This window comes from Thermobia domestica, chromosome 2 (genome assembly GCF_964235325.1).
Source record: "Thermobia domestica chromosome 2, izTheDome1.hap1.1, whole genome shotgun sequence".
In the NCBI taxonomy this organism is placed as follows: domain Eukaryota; kingdom Metazoa; phylum Arthropoda; class Insecta; order Zygentoma; family Lepismatidae; genus Thermobia; species Thermobia domestica.
In genome coordinates, this window is record NC_137455.1 from 126,315,641 (window position 1) to 126,336,271 (window position 20,631).

Consider the following 20,631-nt stretch of genomic DNA (forward strand, 5'->3'; position numbering starts at 1 on the left):
ATTAAACGTTCATTTTACGAGATCGTTGGTTAACATTCGTACCATCAAGTAGTACATTAAGCTCGGAGCAACAAAAATATTGTAGAGCTCCCTTATGGCTATATAGTTAGCGTAAGCGTCCTTAGCTCGTGAGATCCGAGTTTGATTACCAATAGGAGCTTGTGTGTTTCAGGTCCCACTTAAACTATAGATTCAAGTGTCATATGATCTTAGTACCGAATGCGGTGTTAAGCTCTAATCCAATCACACAAAAGGTGTTGTAATTATGAAATGGAAAACAACCAAAGAAGTACCGTTTGTGTTCAGTAATCATGTTCTCAACTCTCATTAATTTAACTCATGTACTCAATTGAAATATAAACTGAGCTAGCAACACTCCAGTTTTTGTTGATGGAACTGTAAAAAGATGGTTCCACTGCATGAGTTTCTGTTTGAAGGAACAGTACAGAACAATACTAGTCTGACACAGGCGGCCGCTGAGAGCAGAAAGTTGAAGCAACAGTGACGTGTCATGGATAACCAAGCAAATACAACCTGGCGTGATTTAATTTCTGTGCAGAGAAGATACTTCGGCAAGTGAAATTTTCACTTGAATACAAGCAGTGTACGCATGTTCGAAAAGAAACAGGAAGTTCAAGAGGAGTTTTGAGTTTCGAGGTTAACGGATGGGCTATGCGGTATTTCTCACAACCTAGATATGTGTCAGTAATTACTCAAGATAGAGTTCCCTATGTGCGTATGATGGTGAAGGACTGTCGTCGGCTGTCAACCGTTTTGTGAAATCCATCCACAGTATCTTACACAAGAAATTGGGGCTTGGAAAACTGTGTGCTCAATGAGAAGCCCTGCACCTCACCAACGAACCCAAAAATAACCTCATTCCAAACGTTTGGATAATGTTCATTCGAGGAAATTATGGCTGGGACGAATTGAATGAGGATTTGAAGCGGCTATTTACCACAAATTTTTGCGTAAAATCTGAAAAAGAGCAAGCGAAATGTTACTACTAAATTGTGCTGAATATACAATGTGGCGATCAAATGTTTTCAAATGGCGTTAGCAGTTAAACGATACGTGGAAAAATGATCACAAAGTTACAAGAAATGGACAATAAAAACTCAGAAGACGGATGCACAAGTGGATAAAGTGCAAACTTTAATACACTCAGATCGAGACTAGAAAAAGAGTTTCATATAAACAAGGGGAAATGATGGGGTTCTATCGCAGAACTTGAGAATGAGACAGATTTGTGCAAAGATGGTACCACAAATCTTAACAGATCAGAAAATTCGTTGTCTCCAAATTGCTTCCAATTTATTAAAGAATGCAATGTTTCTGGCCCAGAAATTAATTCCGATATTGATCAATCACATCAGTTCACTGTTATCACCATGTGACCTGTGAGTATTACCAAATTAAAAATACGTCTTGAGATAAGATCGTAGTTTCAACATCGTAAATGTCAGTAAATAGCTACGACATAATGGTTAACCAAATAAGTATTGTTAAGTCCATCTATCTGCCGTTCGGCTGCCACGACGTTTGACAATTTATGTTGACAGAATGTGCTTACCATGATAGCGTGTAACGTGTATGATATGATTACTATACGAAAGGCTGAAGTCGTCCGTCACTCAACAGAGCAGTTGTAATGTTCATGCTCCCAATGAAGCCTGAAATTTTTATATTTCTGTTCAATGTAAACCAACGTAAAAGTATGCATGCCGTCAGTTCAGAGCTCAGCAGATGCCTGGACACAGACAAATCCACAACTTGTCATTCATTGCTATGGTCGTAATGCGCAATCTTCTGTCCAATAGTCACTGCGTCCGATTCTCTTCTATACATTGCTTTCACAAATGCATCACTGCCATGACGTTATTTCCTGTATGGAAACCAATTTTCCGGTACGAGAAACTGCCTGCTCGTAGGCTGAGCTTGCGGCCCTGTTCGAACCCAGTCGCCTGTTTATATTATTTCTTTGATCGTCGAAACATAATTACCTTGTCCACACGTTTCCTGTCCCTCAGTCCACGCTCCATAACCAGAGTGCTGATAAAAACCGAACCCGAGCGCTATAGGTTCAAGCCTATGCCATTACATTAAACCATTCGTATCCATATCTTGGTATTCAGATACTGGGAAGTTGAACATACCATTATTCATTCTTGGTGTTTCAATTCCAACAAACAACATTATGTGTTCTGGTGATCCTTCGACAAAGCCTATAGTTGGTTCATCAAAAATCTAAAATATCCTTGTGTTTTCGAAATTTTTATTGTATAATTCCAATAATTCCCTATGTACTAGTTTTTTCATGCATGAGGTGGCTAAAAAACCCATACGGCCGCGGTGGCTAAGTGATAGAGCGTTCATCTCTAGTGTATGGACTTCCTAGTTCGATCCCAGCTCGCGCCAAGTGAACTTTGTGATGGACAAACATCGTGTGCGTGGGTTTCCTTGGGGTTCTCCCGTTTCCTCCCAGTTTCTTCATTTCACCATTTTCATTCATTTCTCATTATCATCGTCTCCTTTAGCCTAGCCTAGCCTAGCCATAATCGTGGGACGTAAAACTTCAAGATTTCATCTCTTTTCATTTTTTTCATATTTCTACTACTCCTATCTCGCATGTTCTGTTACTATCAATAAAGTTTGTTCCAAATAATTAGAAAGTCATATTATTCCCCACCTCGTTAAATACCAGTTGTTTAACAAAAAAAATGGCTGTCAAAGTATTCTGCGTTTTACATTAAAAACAATGGAACGACTTGGAATATTTTTTGTTTATAGCATACAGTAGAAGACCGATATAACGTGGTTGATGTGGAACATGCTATAACCCCTTTTTTAACTTTAGGACATATATCGTAATGGGACCTTAGAAATGACAAAAGTCAATCTGTCTTGTTTCTTCCGCAAAATTCATTGGAATTTAGAGGTCATAGTCACTCACAGCGTGTGGTAAAAGCGAGCCTAACGGTAAAATTATACTGCAGTACCGCCTTTTGCACAATATTTATTATTTTATCTTAGCTTCAAAAGTAAATTTTCGCCACAAAAAAGCTACAGTATTTCTTATTTAGGGATGCACTTTCCCTTGCGTTATGTCGATCTTCTATTGTATTATCATTTTGAATGACTAAAGGAAATATATTAATATAATTCATGTAGATATTTGTGTCCAACGATAATGTTTTGAATCGACAGCTTTGATTTAGCAGTATTATTTTTTTGTAACTCTCCTGCTTGAAGGGTTGCAGGTGGGCTATGATTTGAATGAATTAAGAAAGATATATTTATTAACATTCTTATTATTATAACTATCTTGCATTATTTGTAATTGAATGAAGATTGTGTTTTTTTATGAAATTCTTAATTTCAAAATTATTCAGAATGCTGCATGAAGGTTTGTTATTTCTTTCTATTTTAAGAAGAACACTGCATTTTGGAGGCTTATTTTGCACTAAGGTTTTCTTATTGCTTACGGCTTTGCAGAGTGACCACAGAATATACGTTGTCTGTGTATGTGTTACTAATTGGAATTTTACTTTCCAGTAATATTATACACTATATATCGATTTCTTAATATATACTTCAGAGTGAGAGTAGGAAATATGATAAGTAACTGTATATATATTTTGTATTTCACATTTATTGATGTAATAGTGTTTCAAGTTTCTATGAAAAAATCAAAACAAATTTAACTCGAACTTTTAATATATGTTCTAAGTTCTTAATTCATTTATAATAAGCGTGACTTATAAAGAAACATGCATACATATATCACTTTTGTAAACCTAAAACTTGATTTCTAGAATCTAGGTTTTAATTTCTGTTATTTGTATGTATTTTCATTACTTAAAGCAATACATTTAATTAAAGTAATAGCTAATAAGAAAAAAAACTTTTTATTTTGAAACTGTTGTAAATGTAAATTGTAATGTTGACAAAAAGCTGGATATTTTTTCTTAATATCCTCAAAATTGTTTCATATCTTTGTTTGTTGACCTTAATATTTCCTGACCAAGAAAGACGAAATACAAATAATATTACTGCTTGGAAATTTGAATCAAATAAGTTCGGATTACTTAACTTATTTCTGGTTCAAATTTCTAACGAATATAATGTGGAATTGGTCTTCTCGTAAGGGCCAAGGCCTTCAAAAATTAGGAATTTGTACCGATACTATATTCACGTTATCAAAAATGTAAAGTACTTTCTACATTAGTTTCTCTTTAACTATTTGATTTCCAATATATTTTGAAAAATGCAGTAAGAAATATATATATGTTAATAATAACTATGTTCGTGATAGAGCACGGTCGAGGAATATCAAGTAAGCAGCAGGTCGTAAACTGTTAACTAAATAAACAAACTTTTTTGAAACATTTTTGAAACAAACCTTTTTGTAGTAAATAAACAAACCTTTCGAAATGAAAAGAAAATATTGTATCGCATTTTACATGTATATTTATTCTTCAAAATATATTATTTACTATACAAAAATATATTTACTCTATTTTGTATAGTAAATATATTATTTACTATACAAATAATATATATTTACTATACTATAGAAAGAAGTGAGTTCTAAAAAAATAAAATATTGATTTCGTATTTTTTAAAAGTTAATTCTTGATTTCTTGATAAGCTAAAATATAGTTCATCATTAATAATTGTTTATTAAGTTTGAAATTGTGGATTTGCTTTATATAATATGTGTTATAAAGTTAATTATTAACCTAAGCCTAGCACAATAGAAAAGAAGCACTAAATTGAAACAATGGTAAATAATCATATCATTCATACGTAAACTGACATGTAAGAAAATGTACGAGTAAGATACAAACACTATTTTTATTATCACACTCACTAGTACAACACACATGGTGTATATTTCTTTCTACTATTCCACATCATATTATATTTTGTATATTTCTTGTTAAATAAATTATAATTTGTATATATTTTTATCTTACATAAAAATATAATTTTGTTAATTTTACGTGACTAGATGTTTTAAATGATTTAACTGTTTATCTTAAAATATAAAATCTGATTTATCATATTCTAAACAAAAAATCTATTAACATATTGTTTTTTTATATTTTTGTAACGAATTCCACTAATATTTATATTTAGTATTTAAAAATTTTGTAACTGTGGATCACTTTTGCATATGCATTAGATATTACTATATGAATACTTTTATGATATGATTATTCTTATCTAATAAGCAATATTAGAATTTCTTACTCTATTTAGTCGAAGATATGTTATGCATTAGGTCTTGTGGATGATAATAATTTAACAGTTAGCTCTTGTATCATTTCTGAATGGCTCATCTCTATATATAACCTACTTGCAGTAAATTTAAGCATATCACAGTAGATATTAAGCACTCTAGGAATAAGCTTCTAGATTTTACTATTTTATTATATATCTATCTTATATCATATTCTAGACAATTAAATGCACTACTTAGTAATTGCTTTTGCACTTTGAATATTAGGCTCGCTAGATTGACAGTTTTACAAATTTAACATTTGTATTAATCTTGACAATAGTGTTTTCTTTAATTTAGCATTTAACGTCTAAACATATAAAACAAACAAAAGAAGTAAGCAAGTGAGTCTGCTGTCATATTTCGTAACTACGGTAGACTTTCGAACTATGAAAATTCAATGTTGAAACCGGAAATGGTAAATTCGCGTCTTCCGGTTTTTATAGGAGATTAAAGGTGGAGAAATGGAGTCTATTCGTGGAACGCTGAATCAATATGAATAAACGACTTCTCTCTATCTCTTGCCGTTTCCGCACCTTAGGGATACTATATAGTAGGGTGGAGCGAATTTTTTTTCCCGAAATTCGAATTTGGATAGGGGGCAAAAGTTGCATCATATCGTAGTACTTTACCATAGAAAATTTCAATTCTCTACAATAATTTTTAGCCAGGGCGCAAGGGGCTTTAAATTTGAAATTTTGCAAATCAATTTCCGTTTACTATGTAACCATTTGGCAAATGTTCGCTGAAAGTAGACTTTAATTTATATTGTGGATAGAGGGCAAAAGATGCATCCTTTGTCAATAGATAACAACATGAATCTTTAATTCTCTAGAATTATTTTTAGCCGGGGCGCAATGGTCCTGAAATTTGGGAATAATAAGACGAAAAGTGATCAATTATAAGCATTTTGCGAGTTTGTCATAAAGAAGCTTTTTGCTATTAGAGTTCTGATATCCTACAATGGACTTTTGGCAGTATTGTTAATAGTACATATGTTTAGTTGGTGGTGACAGTGACGGGGAACGGGGCTTGTGCCTCGGGCGTCGAATTGGAGGCCACAAAACTGGGCATATAATTATTTTCACTATAAAGCAAGGAAAGGAGTTTTAGAAAACTAAATATCATAAACAAATACCTCAGAAACTTAACAAGATAACGACTCACCATCCTTCGGATCATATCCATAGAGCTTATGTTACCTTCAAAGCTATCTTTTGAGGACATTGTTAAACCTTTGCATCCAAAAGAGGCCGTAAGGTTAAATTTTAGTTCCAGCTTTTTGTGTTTTCATTTAACTTACATCGATTTAAGAGATTTGTAAAATGTCCGAGTATAATACTCGAGACAACACCTTCATTATTTTTCATAATTAAATATTCTATTCAAAAGCAAAAGATGTTGATTCATTCTACACATATCCACATCCCAATATAATTCCGAAAACATTGCGATTTGCAGTTATTTCGTAAAGACTGTAAGAATGTGTCAAGCATGCTACTCTCAGATTATTTGTCAATCAGTTACAAAGTAGTTTAGTGTTTTATCTTGTACTAAAAATTAAAATATATACTACAATTTTGAAATCAAACTTTATCACTTGAAGAAAGAATGGAATAGGAGAACTACTGTCTGATGCCAATATCAGATATAGTTGCAGAGCCTTTTGGTTTGGTTGGTCGGGGGGGGGGGCTAAGGCGAGTTCTTGCCCCGGACGATAACTAGCCTAGTTGTGTCGCTGGGTGGTTAGTAAAAAATGATATTCGCTATTATTTATATTACTTAGACAAAGAAACTCAAGAAAAGAGAAGGAAGGAAAGGCAAAAAGCGATCTTACGGTGAAGCTTTCAGCCAAAGAGTATTATACTCTACTAGTTACATTATCGAATCTTCAGACTATTTGTCATCTTCGGAAACAAGAGAAAATTCATACCAACATTAGCAAAAGTGAAGGAGAAAACCGGCGTGACTAGAAGAAAAATTGCAGCAATTGCTACTGCGGTTTTGGAAAATTTTAAATATGTGAGTCTAGAGCAGTCGCAAAACATAATTGACAGAAGTAAAATTCAAAGAGAGGTTGTGAAAAATGGTATAAGTGTAAGAACTAAGAGACTGTTAATAAAGTGAAACCTCGTGCCATCTATTTTGATTGGAAGAAAGACCAAATGCTCACGATGTCCGGAAGATGAAGATGGAAGAACATTATTCTATCCGTGTAGAAACGGGTAACAAATTTCTCGGCTATGCCGGAAATGCTTTGACCGGATCAGCATCAACAAAGAATATTGCTAGTTTCATCTGCCGCGAATTACAGGAAAATAATGTGGACCTATCAGATGCGATGGCACTAATATTAATGTTAGGTCAAAAGAAGGAGTGGTTAAAGTGCTCGAAAACCATTTAGGGAGGACCATGCAGTGGTGCATATGCTTAATGCATTTCATTGAACTACCACTTTGTCATTTACTAAAAGAAATCGGCGGTATAAGTACTTTCTCTGGCTCTATTGATAGATCATTAGTGAATTGTGAAACAAATTCAGTGTTCGGCTTCGAAAAGATTTCTTCAGAACCTCCTACACTCCTAAATGTGCGTGATCTCAGTTATGATCAGAGGTACTTGTGTGAAATACTCCAATCTGTCATAAGATTAGACTGATAAAAGCCTAACAGATTAAGCAACCTGGGAAACTAGAGCATGTTCGCTGGTTAACAGTGGCTTAGAGACTTTTGCGTCTATAGGTGTATATATCAATGCCAAATCCTTTAGAGGAGCTCAAAACTCTATCAAAGTTCGTGGTAAAAGTGTGGTTCAAGATCAAACTGAAACCTCTTGTCAAATACGGAGCTAAACATTTGTTCCTGACCATAGAACTTTCGCGATGTTTGCAAGAGCCATACAAGACTCCAGTCAATAAAGTAATTTCTAGAAATGCATTCTATGCGAATCCTTAAAACATTCTCATTGCCATGATTGGTGTTGACAGATCAACTACAAGGAATCCTTGCTGCTGATAAAATATTCCAATCCAGAAAGCAGTGTAAACCTTCTGAAATCCGTTCCTTCGAAGTGCCAGTATTAAACTTCGAGACTAATAATTACACATAAATGATAAACTGGAATGAGTGTACTATAACAGAACGCTAATACTGACTCATGAGACACACGAAAAATTGCAAGAAATTCGCGCTTCAGAAAATACATGTGTTGATATCCCTGAGTTCAAATGTCATACGCAAGTAGTGGAAAGATTAGTGAAATTAATTAGTGAAGCTTCTTTCAATATGTGGGGCACGAGAGAGCGATTTCTTTATTCGTTCCAAAATTGACTCGAGAAAATACATGCCTACTTTTGAGACAGTCGCAGTATTTTGCAGGAATGCAACTTATGAAAAATTCAATCTAATGTTAGCGGGTGGGTGGGATTGAACTCGACGGCAGCCACTTCTTAGTGGTGAATTTTGGGTTGATGTAGCTTGTAACATAGAATATGAACTTCGGTAGCTTTAGAAATTCATCTCGTCGCGACAACGAATCTTAACACCCTCAAATTACAGTCTACTTCAAGCGAAGAGCTGTCTAATAATTACACAAATACACAACAAACATGTATTTGTTTACAAAATCTACGAAGCTTAAGGCCATGGAGACTCGGTTAAAAATATTTTAGAGAATTGAAATTTTCCATGGTAAAGTACTACGATAATGATGCATCTTTCGCAACATATCCAAATTTGAATTTATTTTTTTTAATGGACTCTTTTAACTTATTTGCATGATCTTTCAAACTTAAGGCCCATTGCATCCCGGTTAAAAATTATTTTAGAGAATTGAAATTTTCCATGGTAAAGTACTATAATATGCAACTTTTGCCCCTATCCAAAATCGAATTTCGAAAAAAAAATGGCCTCTTTTCACTCCACCCTACTATATAGACACCGAAAGTGGTAGATTTCCGGTTTGAGTTGAGGAGCAGGGCAACTGCAGATGTGTAACTTATTCTTGAGATTCTGAATATACATCAACAAGCTATTTCTCTTACGTCTGTTACAACTATTAAATTTATTGTGGGTGCTGGAGTAGATAGTTAAACAAGAACTTCGCATATAGCGTTAGGCTTACTAGATAGGCCTAACTACACATGAACATCCTCACATATATTCGTACTGAAAACAAATCATTATCAAAATATACCACTAGACATATAATACCAAATACGATATTCACAAAAAAAATTACAGCAAATATAAACACACATATAAAATTTAGGCAATATAGACGAATACTTAATATAATCCTGCAAAAGTCATATAAATAAACTTAATTACCCACATTGAACACAATTCTTTCTTCTTTTAACCTACGTTTTCATATTGCCTTGAGTCGGTACCTACTAAGGCAAGTAACACATCTTCCTAATCTCCCAATAACGTCTTACTGTTTCTGCTTTATGAGTATCTAGTATTAAAACCATTGATTTTACACCTTTCGGCTTCGATAAAGGAAAAAGGCCGTTACAGATAGAACCTATTCTTGGTACCTATATCAGAATATCATTTCCACAATCTCTTCCTGTTGTTACTCCAATATCTGTCAACAGACTTACACACGGGTGGATATAATCTTACCATATGTTTTGTCATATTTATGCTTACCATAGGTTGAAAATCTAATACATGGAAAGACTTTATATTCAGCTTTCATCTAATTTATAAAGTTTTTTTAAAATAAAATTAGACTGAATTACTAGAAACCTGCTCTCATAAAATTGTTGTTAAATTACAATCAAACATAATACGAAGAATACTATTGGTGTATAAACAAAGAAAAGGTAGTGAATTAACCATCTATAATAAAACATTCAATCATTGTTATATTCATATCAATAGTAACTTCGTGTTAGACTGGATTGTAATTAACAACAGTAACGTTATGTCATAACATTAATCAGTAAGTTCTTATAATTCTACAAATATTTTTAACAGTGCAAATCTCGAAATTATTTATTTGAATTCAAGTTGTCCATATTCAATTCATTTTAATAATAAATTAATATAATTTCACAGTTTGACAATATTCAAATATTTCATATCTACTAAGTAATAATAAAATTAATCACTAAATATTAATTTACAGCAGTAGTATAATCTTTAAAATAAATTGAGTTACTTTTAAGAAACTCAGATTTAAAAAACAAAATTAGATTATTCTTTAAAAGATTCGTTCTATCATCTTTACATTTCTTAAAAGAATAGAACTATTAAGCAATAATAATAATGATGATGATTACTCGTAAAGAATAATTCTTTATTTTATTTTGTTGTTTATGAGTGTAACAATGTCTGAGTTGTAGAGTGTTTATCTTTGGAGATAAAGTTCCTGCTTCTATTTTACGCTTTGTGAGGTTGTGGTTTAAAACACTGTGATTCCCATCAGTGTTCTTTCGTTTCCACCTAGTTTTACATTCTCCCAACATTTACATGCTCGCTCACTTGCATTTTGCAGCTGTCTCCTTCTAGCATAAACAAATACATACCGCTCATCCAGTAGCAGCAGCATTTTAGGCTTTACTAAAGTAGGGGTGGGGAAAGATGTCCACTCAATATAAGACCTTCATGTTCTCATTAGTATACAATTTATTTAAAAGCGTGTTTTTCTCAAATTCATAGTGTGGCAATTCCCTTTTCCCATCCACCCGCTTTCCCTAGACGATACTCCTGCGTTCAACTAACGGATATAAGAAAATGTCATTTCATACACAGTACTACCCTGCATTTTACACTTTTCTATGAACCAGAAGGTAACTGGTACAAATTAGGGGAATTGCAAATTAGAAGAAATGAGGATGAGCCTTTAAATGTTGTGCGATCATATCCTAGATATTCCACAGCTTCTACACGAAAAAAACTTTGAAAAGGATGGTAGACAGGGGTGGCTACGAGGGCCTCCCCGGCCCCTCAAATGGAATTGGTCTATTAGACTGTATAATAGTATTTACGCACTTATATAAGGGATTATGGTGAATTTTATTGCAATGTGGTCCCTGTCATATAAGGTATTCTTCTGTTGGAGCTTTCTCCGGACAATAGGATCCAAGGTGTCTTCGATGACCGATGTTTAGAAAAGCATATATGCTCTCTTTTCCTGCATAAAGAAACAGAATAAATCTTATATCATAAAAAATTTCTGTCATTGACGGTTATGGAGTATCAGTATCCTCCCTAAATTTTACTATCAAATCTTGTAATAACATTTTCTTTACACAAACTTTGCTCAGTCACACTTCATCCACACGCTAAGACACTGTATGAAACATAACATAGAAATACTTTAGTAAAAACTGTCCTATATACAGCACGTTTCAAAATGATTTGAACGATAAGAAATCGTTCAATGAGAATTAAAGATCTATCAACGACTAAAATTGTATGAAATACTTTCGACCACATACTCGAGTTTTGTTTGGCATTTTCATATTAGTTAGAAATTCTCCTACAAAGTGGCAGAGTGACAAGTTGCATGATAGCTGCCTGTGGTGCAGTTAAGGCATTTTGCGTCCTCTAATTTCACGTTAGCACAAGCGAAGTTTACTGACCAGGGAAGGGTCAGAATGGGGCACTCGAGTTGCCGGACGACATGTATCAGATATGAAAGAGGGTGTGAAACTATGTACATATGCAAATTTATAGCGGCTGAGGGCAACATGAAGAAGCAGGAGAGCCGGAAGAAATATGGACGGCCGTAGAGCCCAGCAACAGAGAAAGTTAAGGAACCACTCGTTCCGCGCGTGAATGTTTATTAGTAGATGCATAAGATCTGCTATATGTAATGAACATCATGGCCGCCATATCGAAAGTGGCCATCTTGAATTCGGATTCACGCTATAAAAAAGAAAGTGAGTCAGGTGGCATATGAAATAGCTCTGGAATTTTATCAGGAATACATTGGTAGTAACTATTGCGAGTTGAGAAGTAACATGCAAGAAGGACGCATATAAACTCTGTAATAGTCTCAGTAGTATGACGCAAAAACTGCCGCTTGGAGAACTCTAATTCGTATATAGACCAAAGAAAAAGTATGTTTACATGCAGAATAGTTGCGAGTAAGGGACAGAGAAAGAAGAGACTAAAGATGAGTCCGTGCCACCTACTCTGTGTCTTGTTTGCAGATAGAAAATACGCGAGAAAACTTATTAGCTAATATATTCGTTATCAGTGGAGTAGTCAAGTAAGATAGGATGGTTGGTAGGAAGGTTAATTAATGCTTGAGTTTAGGACATGCGACAATAATCCCTGTGTAGAAGATCAGAAATGTAGTTTTTGCTGAATATTGGTACAGTGGTCGAAGAATATCAAACGTTAGAGATAGATTGTAGCGTGTCAGGTGAGAACAGCTCTTGTGTTTTTATCACACTCTTATAGATAATCTTCACATCAACTGTTCTTCATAGTTTGCTATGTACCTCTATCAGTATACTTGCTTATGTGATGATACATGTTATTTTCTTTGAGAAGAACCAAGTCGTAATTGTACCTGTAATCCTCAGCCCTCCTTTCTGTCGAGTATTCTAACGTGACAACAACTATGCATCTTTAACACTGCAATGTTATCAGCTCTTTGCATATGCAAATGCTCTTTGTAATCTTTTTTCTAGATCTGCATCATGTGCCAACATTATTCCGACGATTATTCCGAATTTTGTTCAAATCTCGCCTCACGACTTTGTTGCATGTTACTTCTCAACTCGCAATAAAGTTACTACAAAATGGTTAATACCAATGAATTCTTGGTAAAATTTCAGTGCTATTTCATATGCCATATTACCCACTTTCTCTTTTACATCGTGAATCCGAATTCAAGATGGCTACTCAATATAGCGGCCATGATGTTCATTACATATAGCAGATCTTATCATGCATCTACTACTAAACATTTGACCTTACTTTCTGTGAATATTCATGCGTAGAACGAGTGATTCCTTAACTTTCTCTGTTGCTGGGCCTTGCAGTCAGCCATATTTCTCCCGGCTCTCTTGCTTTTCCATGTTGCCCTCAGCCGCCATAAATTTGCATATGTACATAGTTTCACACCCTCTTTCATATCTGATACATGTCATCCGGCAACTCGAGTGCCTCATTCGGACCCTTCCCTGGTGAGTGTGCCTGTGCACACCGCAATAAAAGTTTTATTCATTCTTCTCTTGATTGGACATTTTCTTTCTGATCAAAAGTTGTATTAATGGCACCATAGTGTTGAACTTGTCTTCAGTATAACATACCTAAAATTTCAGAAAAATGTTTCTTAATTACAGAAATACAAACCTTCGATGCAAAAATGCACTGCTTACGTCACAGCAACAACAAAGAACTGTTTTGGCGTGATGTCATATATTGGTTCCCCTCTCTGAGCCGTATTGAAAGCTACAGGATATCCTTTCATATTGGAGTTTCTTACTGTAAATTATAAATAAATTTACTAAAATAGTAAAAGGAAAATGACAAAATAAGTAAAACACTTACTGTACATAAAACTAACGTGTTAATACGGCCTATTCTTCTAATTTAAAATGCATTGCAGACCAGTAACATTAGGAGTCTAACTACCACTTCAATTCAAATTTAAAATAAATCAAATTGAGAATAAATCCCCATACTATAGCTACATATATAGATTTCCTTTATTTTGAAAACTTGGCTCCCACTGCCTTGAAAGTTCATGTTACATTGACACCTATACATTTCTCAAACTCTAAATTGTATACATTGAAAATTGTCGGTATACATACAGTATTTACAAATATAGTGAATCTTCATGCTATTATACTACGGCTACAAGTATGGTACTTTCTGCACATAAAGCTCTTAATGCCCGTTAAAACATCCATATCCCAGTACACCCTTTACATGGCTTCTACCACTTACTGTACATATTAGCGATCGAGTACCACACACGGTTGCTACAATTGTTCTTATCTTAATGCTCTAAGAATCGTATTTACTATATTTTCACAGTGGAAGTGCTTTCATGCGATGGTTTGAAATTGAAAAAAGCTGTAACAAAGAGAGGCGGACAGATAAGCTGTCGAAAGATTCATCATGAACAAGAGCAGTGCTCGAAACTTTTTCTTCCTACGTAGACATCAGTTCTCAAAACTAGGTACCTTAATAATACAAATACTACTTGATACATCGACCTACATATTTTGGATTTAAATTATATGGGCGCCAGACTCGTATTTCTAGATATCATGGCAACCTGGCACACGAGATTTTTCAAGCCAAAACAAGAGAAATATAGCAGTTAACTCATTATATATTCCACGAATTCATTACACAGTGCTACTATAAATGATTTATTAGCTTTCTTAAGGCATATTTTCAAAAGTATTACACGTTCAAACATGAGAGTTATATGTATGAAAATAACCGCACTCACCTAGTTTCCTGTACCCTCTACAAATATTCCATATGTGCTCTTTGGTCACACGACACACGCTATAAAAGGCGAGGATCTCGCATATTCTAACACACAAAAACTCATTTTGAAACACCCTGAATTAACTAATAAAAATTCTATTATAAGTAAGTGAAAATGGTTCCGGATTTCAGAATAGCATTCTTCTTTGATACAAATATATATACCGCACATTTGATACATATCATCAACTTTCTTACACTCTACACTGTACATAAAAATCATTTAAAGTTTTGCAATTGTGATTATTAGACCAAGGATGCAATTAATAAATGCAAGTGAGTTATGGTTCAGGAAACTGCAATTATAATAGTAATAAAACTAAAACACCGAGAAATGTAGGATAATCAACGAATAATGTCTACCACAGACTCACGTGGCTCAAAATCGAACCAGTGATCGTTCGAGACAAGAGTAAACATTCTATTACTGAACAAAGACGTAACATGAAAAAATAGGTAGTGTTTCATAACATTTAACTTTTTCTTAGCCTATACAAGCAGGAAATTATTGACAATATGCCACAATCAGGTTTCTGTATAACACATAATTGAGTTTAACTTTTTGTTTCTTTGTCCTTTAAACAAAATATTAATTGTCATGTTTCTTTAACTGGAAATCACGATTGACAGGGCACCCATCCGTTTCCATCCTAAATATTGATCTTCAATTTTTTAAGTTAGACGACAAATACCCAATTAGCGCCTTAGCTTATTGGATTTGGAATTCAACGTAAAGCTTCACAGCTGCAAAATTAACGAAAATAGCTTAACAGCAGCAAGACCATTAACTGTATTGTATCTGTATAAACTAAAACTAGAGACCATCACATTACTAAATGTGACTTATTGTTCTCAAAACTTTGCTATTTGTAGTGTTAATTTCTATTTAAAATAAATACTTTGTAATTGTCTTATTTAACATTGTAATATTCTTTCATTAAAAACGATTATCATAGGGAGACCGAATTTAGAAAATAAAATAAACGAGATAATCGGTAAATTGGCATAATGTGTCACTCCATGTAGATGTAATTAGTCATTCTTATGTCATTATTCATGCCAGTGAAGAAGTCACTTATCTATTCAAAATAACCACGTCCTTATTTATTTAACATTACTTCAATTTTAATTTTTATATTATCTTCTAACATTTAACAGAAATCAAGATTAGCGGCATCGATTCTCTCTTGAATGCCATACTTTTTTAATGATTGAATTTCTTGATGAAGGATTGATCCTTTCTTTAAAAGAAAACTGTAGAAAACTATTTAAAAAGTGTCTTTAAAATAGCACTTAGTGATTAATATCACTTTACTACCAGTTAGAAACATTATTTTTTAAAAAACAGACATTTTGCGTCTCATTTGCATATTTTATTCGGATATCAAACGACTTTCACAAAAAGGGATAATCTCGTTAAAATCGGGTCATCTGTCACTCTAGATTATTATCATGCTTTATTCTTATTTCTAACTATAACACTACTTTGCTTTCTCCAATCAAGGTATTTAAACATCTTTTGCATGTGTATTGTTATTCCTGAAAATTGCAACAATAAAATTACACTATACAGCACGTGTGACGTTCATAAATCAGTGCTTCAATCTGAACCTTTATACATACCGATATAGAATCGAACAGACTTTGGATGTGCTCCTTCCACGCTGCTTGTGTCCGATTCCTCAAGACATTGATTTTATATGTTGAGCGCCGTGATGAGCATAGTTCCTACTAACCATATCTCATACTTGTTCTACGGACGACATTTACGCCAGGAAAGCAGCGTTACCCATCAATCATCAAATAAGACTTACGCAATATGAAATATATATGTGGTCGGGCACTCTACTGATTAATTATGGTGTCCGTTCTCTGAAGAAAGAGGAGACCTCGACCTCTAGACCTTCACAGATATAGCAGTCATTGGTGAACTTCTCTTCAATGTAAAGTAGTCGAGTCCCCGTGTTGTCTACAGTACTGCTTCATACCATCGTATCTACCGCTCGGGTGCTATCCACTGCCCAATTTTTGCTGCGTATAGTTCTCTACTGACATACCTCATTGTCGTGGCGGCATGCTATATTCGTGAACCAATTTTGAGGGGAAAGAAGCCCCTTCTTGTAACCCCATCATACAGCGTCATTCCAACGTAGTCATCTGTTTATATTGTATCCTTTCGTCGGTAATGCATGTGGCGTTTATCTACATGTTTATCCACGATCAACAATGCGTGCTGGCACATTGTGCTCACTATGGTAGCGTCTAACGCGCATGAGCCTATTACTGTAGTATACGCTGAAGTAAGTCTCATTCGAAAACATGATCGTCTGCCACTCAGCAGTCAGCACACCAGGGACGCACATGCCGTTGCAGTCTTGAAATGTTGCGGTTCTGGATCAATGGTGATCGATGTAAAGGTATAGGTGCCATTAGTTCAGTGTGCAGCAGACAAGAGGACAGCCGTTATCACGCTCCAGCATCGAGTAATATCTTGAAAAACGATATAGGTTCGTCCCGGTAATCCCGTTGTCTGTCAACGTGTAGATCCACTGCCCGATTTTTACTGTGTACCGTTCTCTTATGACACACACCTTACTGTCTTAGTAACATGTTCTGTACTTGAAACAGTTTCACAGTGGAAGGAGCACATTCATGTTGGCCGATCATACTGTTGCGTGTCAATACAGTCGTTTGTTTATATTAATCTTTCGTCGATGATGTATAGTGGCATTAACGTAAACTGCACTCTCGTGGTACTACTCTGTACAAAGAACCTAGCTCTGCTGAACCCAACCACGCGCATCACCTTGAAATAGTAGTTATGCATATGTCATACCTTACTTTACAAATTTCTTCAGTTTAAACGTATTCAATCATTCCTTTTTGCTGTTGCTACTCTCACATATGGTAATGTACTAATAGAGATAAAGTAGGGTCAAGTTAAAATCTTATCTCCCAATCTTCTTTTGAAGACTTTTGATCATCAGTAGATAGGCTACTTTATTAATAACATTTCAAGAGATCTTCAAAGGGACAAATTATGCGCATCTACATTTCTTTCCATTCTCCTTCAGACAAAAATCTACTACCTAAGGATAGTACTTTTGAAACTTTTTCTTTTTTTCTTTTCTTTCTTTTTTTGTTATGAAAACAGGTATGTTCAAGTTTTTTGGAACAACTTTGATTTTAATATTTGAATTAGTACATATCTCATTGAAATACCTCTTTGATTGATATTTTTCTGAGGAATGAAAGTCTGAAAAAATCTTTACATACTAAAATTGTACCTAGTTTCCTGAAAAGGATACTTAATTGTCTTCGTTTCAAATTCCTTACTAAGGAAGATTCAAATCCAAATCCAAAAGTGAAAGTATAAATTAGAAACACATATAACAACTCATAGGAGGTAATATTCTAATAAAATATTTCTTAAGGAAAATAATCAATAACCTTGCCTATGAATAAGGATAGTATTAGTTCCTTCTATATGGATAGTATAATTTGTAAATTACCCATTCTCCTTCATTAATTTAAGAGATAAAGAAGATTGGTCATGTTTGTTCTCAAATCTTTGTCCCTCGCCATTAAATGGTCAGAGTTTGTTCCAGTGTGAGATCCTCTTGTTCGATTTCCGATGGAAGCTTGTGTGTCCCGGCTCAGACGTTGAATTGTTGGTCCTTCTCTTATAGCTTTGGTAATCGAATGAGACTTTAAATTACCAACGATTAAAAAGATATTTTTAAGATTTTGTAAAGCTTTCAATACAAACTACTTGAGATAGTTACGTAAAAAATTTGCTTCTTTCCAGTAAACATTTTTTCTTATAACTTATTTACGCTTTTTCTCTCTACCACTGCAAGGAGGTAGAAGTATACATAGAAACAATATAAATACAAATGTAACCGACAGCGCTGACTACGTTCCTGGTTGACTGGAAAATTTGTGTTGCTAACGGTGCACTAACCACACGTGAATAAATACTTGCAGACATGAACAAACAATATAAATGAAATAGTAACCATTTTGTAAATTGATCTCACAGATGTATATTCCTCTTAGTATGTTTACTTAAATCAACTAAATAATGTATACGTGACTCGACACAGCCATGAAAAACATCAATCCTGGAAAATGAAACTCCTACGTTTACCTGAGTAAATCCAATTTATTGTTATCCTGTTAGGCTGAAACGAGTGGCACTAACGCACAAGAAAATTTTACCAAGGGGAAGATACGTAAACTGCACATTTGATAAGTATATCACTAAATGGTCGCTTTCGAATATAAGATATTTGCCCTTTCATCGTGATTTTCACGCTGAAATCTATAAATGTACTTCACTTTCACACTTTCATGTTAGCATTGGGGAAAAATGGAATAAAATAATCCTAATGTCTGGACACTAAAGGATCTTGCGGTATTCCTACCGAAATACGCACTATACAAATATAGTGCATATCACACTTAATCATATCTTGTTGCCATTATAAATTAACCAATTACCGGTTACTTATAACGCATTTGAGGTTGCAACTTATGATATTAATACTAAATATGTATACTGAATAACCATGATGATTCCTCGGAACCTTTACATTACAGAATGACAATGTGTCCAATTATGTTGGTATAAAAGTGAAGACTGAATAGTGAATTATCTATTTCCTAAAATCTTGAAAAAATGTAGTAGTTCTATGTTCTGGAGAAACCACATCTCTGCCAATGACTTTTGTAAAGTTATAGCATTAAACAAATAAGTGTATACGTGTACATGTTTTGCATATGTAAAGTTTATTTTGATAAATGTGAATGATACTGGCAACAATCTTCTTGATATTAAAAAATATCCAAGATATGAAATATTCTATGCACACTTCCAACTTCTATACTCCAAAATGTAATACTTTCCCACAGAAAACAAAAGTGTAGCATTTTCATTCAAATAAAATTTCATCGAATTACTTACGTATTAATAATATACAAAGTAGCTCAGAGAAATGAAATACTAATTCCCAACTGTGATTTTAATTGGCGAATTCCAAAATATTTTGGAGCTAGACTCTAATATTGAAATAAGCACTCTGCACATTATTACCACTTTATGAAGGTTTATTTGTTCACTCTTGAAATCTTAAGGAGGAACCTCTCGAAACCACAAAGTATTTTTTTAGAAAAATATCCAACAAAATGTTATGAGCCTGTTGTTCTTGTTTAGTTATTTGTTAGTTGCGATTACTTAGACAATTTGCAATAGTAATGAAAAAAATAGTTCATAAGTAGCTTAGAAAATAGAACAATAAGTCCGTGAATCCGCTCCCCCCTTAGGATTACTTGGAATTGTTTCATTTGAATATCATTTCAAATGTGTTTTAAGTACCAGACTACTATCTGGCCATATCTGAAGCTAATTTATCTTTCATGTGTCTCTGAATCAAATAAAATATGCATCTGGTCATTCTGGCCAACTAGAAAATAATTTTGCACTATTGGCGGCAGCTGAGTTTCCTTTTATAAGTCATTGTAGTTAACAAAGAATACTGTAGCTTTCTGTAAAGAAAACGAAATAAATTTTATGTGATTTATGTGCAAGAGTGCATGTACGCTTATGAGTTAAAGAGTTTTAAAATAGTAACTTTACCTTTAAGAAGTGCATAAAAATACTAAGTAAGTTCGAGAAGTCCCTACCCCCTTCGAATGTCCTATTACCTACAATATCTTGGGAATCTAGGGTTAATGCTTTCGAAAAACGTAAATATTTTCAATTTATTGTAGCAAGTTGTCGCCAAGACACCTGGCTGGTAAAGAATAAAAATATTCTATTGTTCGTTATAGAAAGTTGAATTTCGCTGTTCTTATCTTTTTTTCAATAAA

The 20,631-nt window shown here is 34.0% G+C and overlaps 1 protein-coding gene across 3 annotated transcripts in view; it reads left to right on the forward strand.

The window, feature by feature from the left end:
• The window catches only part of Ih (hyperpolarization activated cyclic nucleotide gated potassium channel Ih), a 311,031-nt gene that overhangs the window by 92,418 nt on the left and 197,982 nt on the right, over positions 1–20,631 (forward strand). The window lies entirely within an intron of this gene.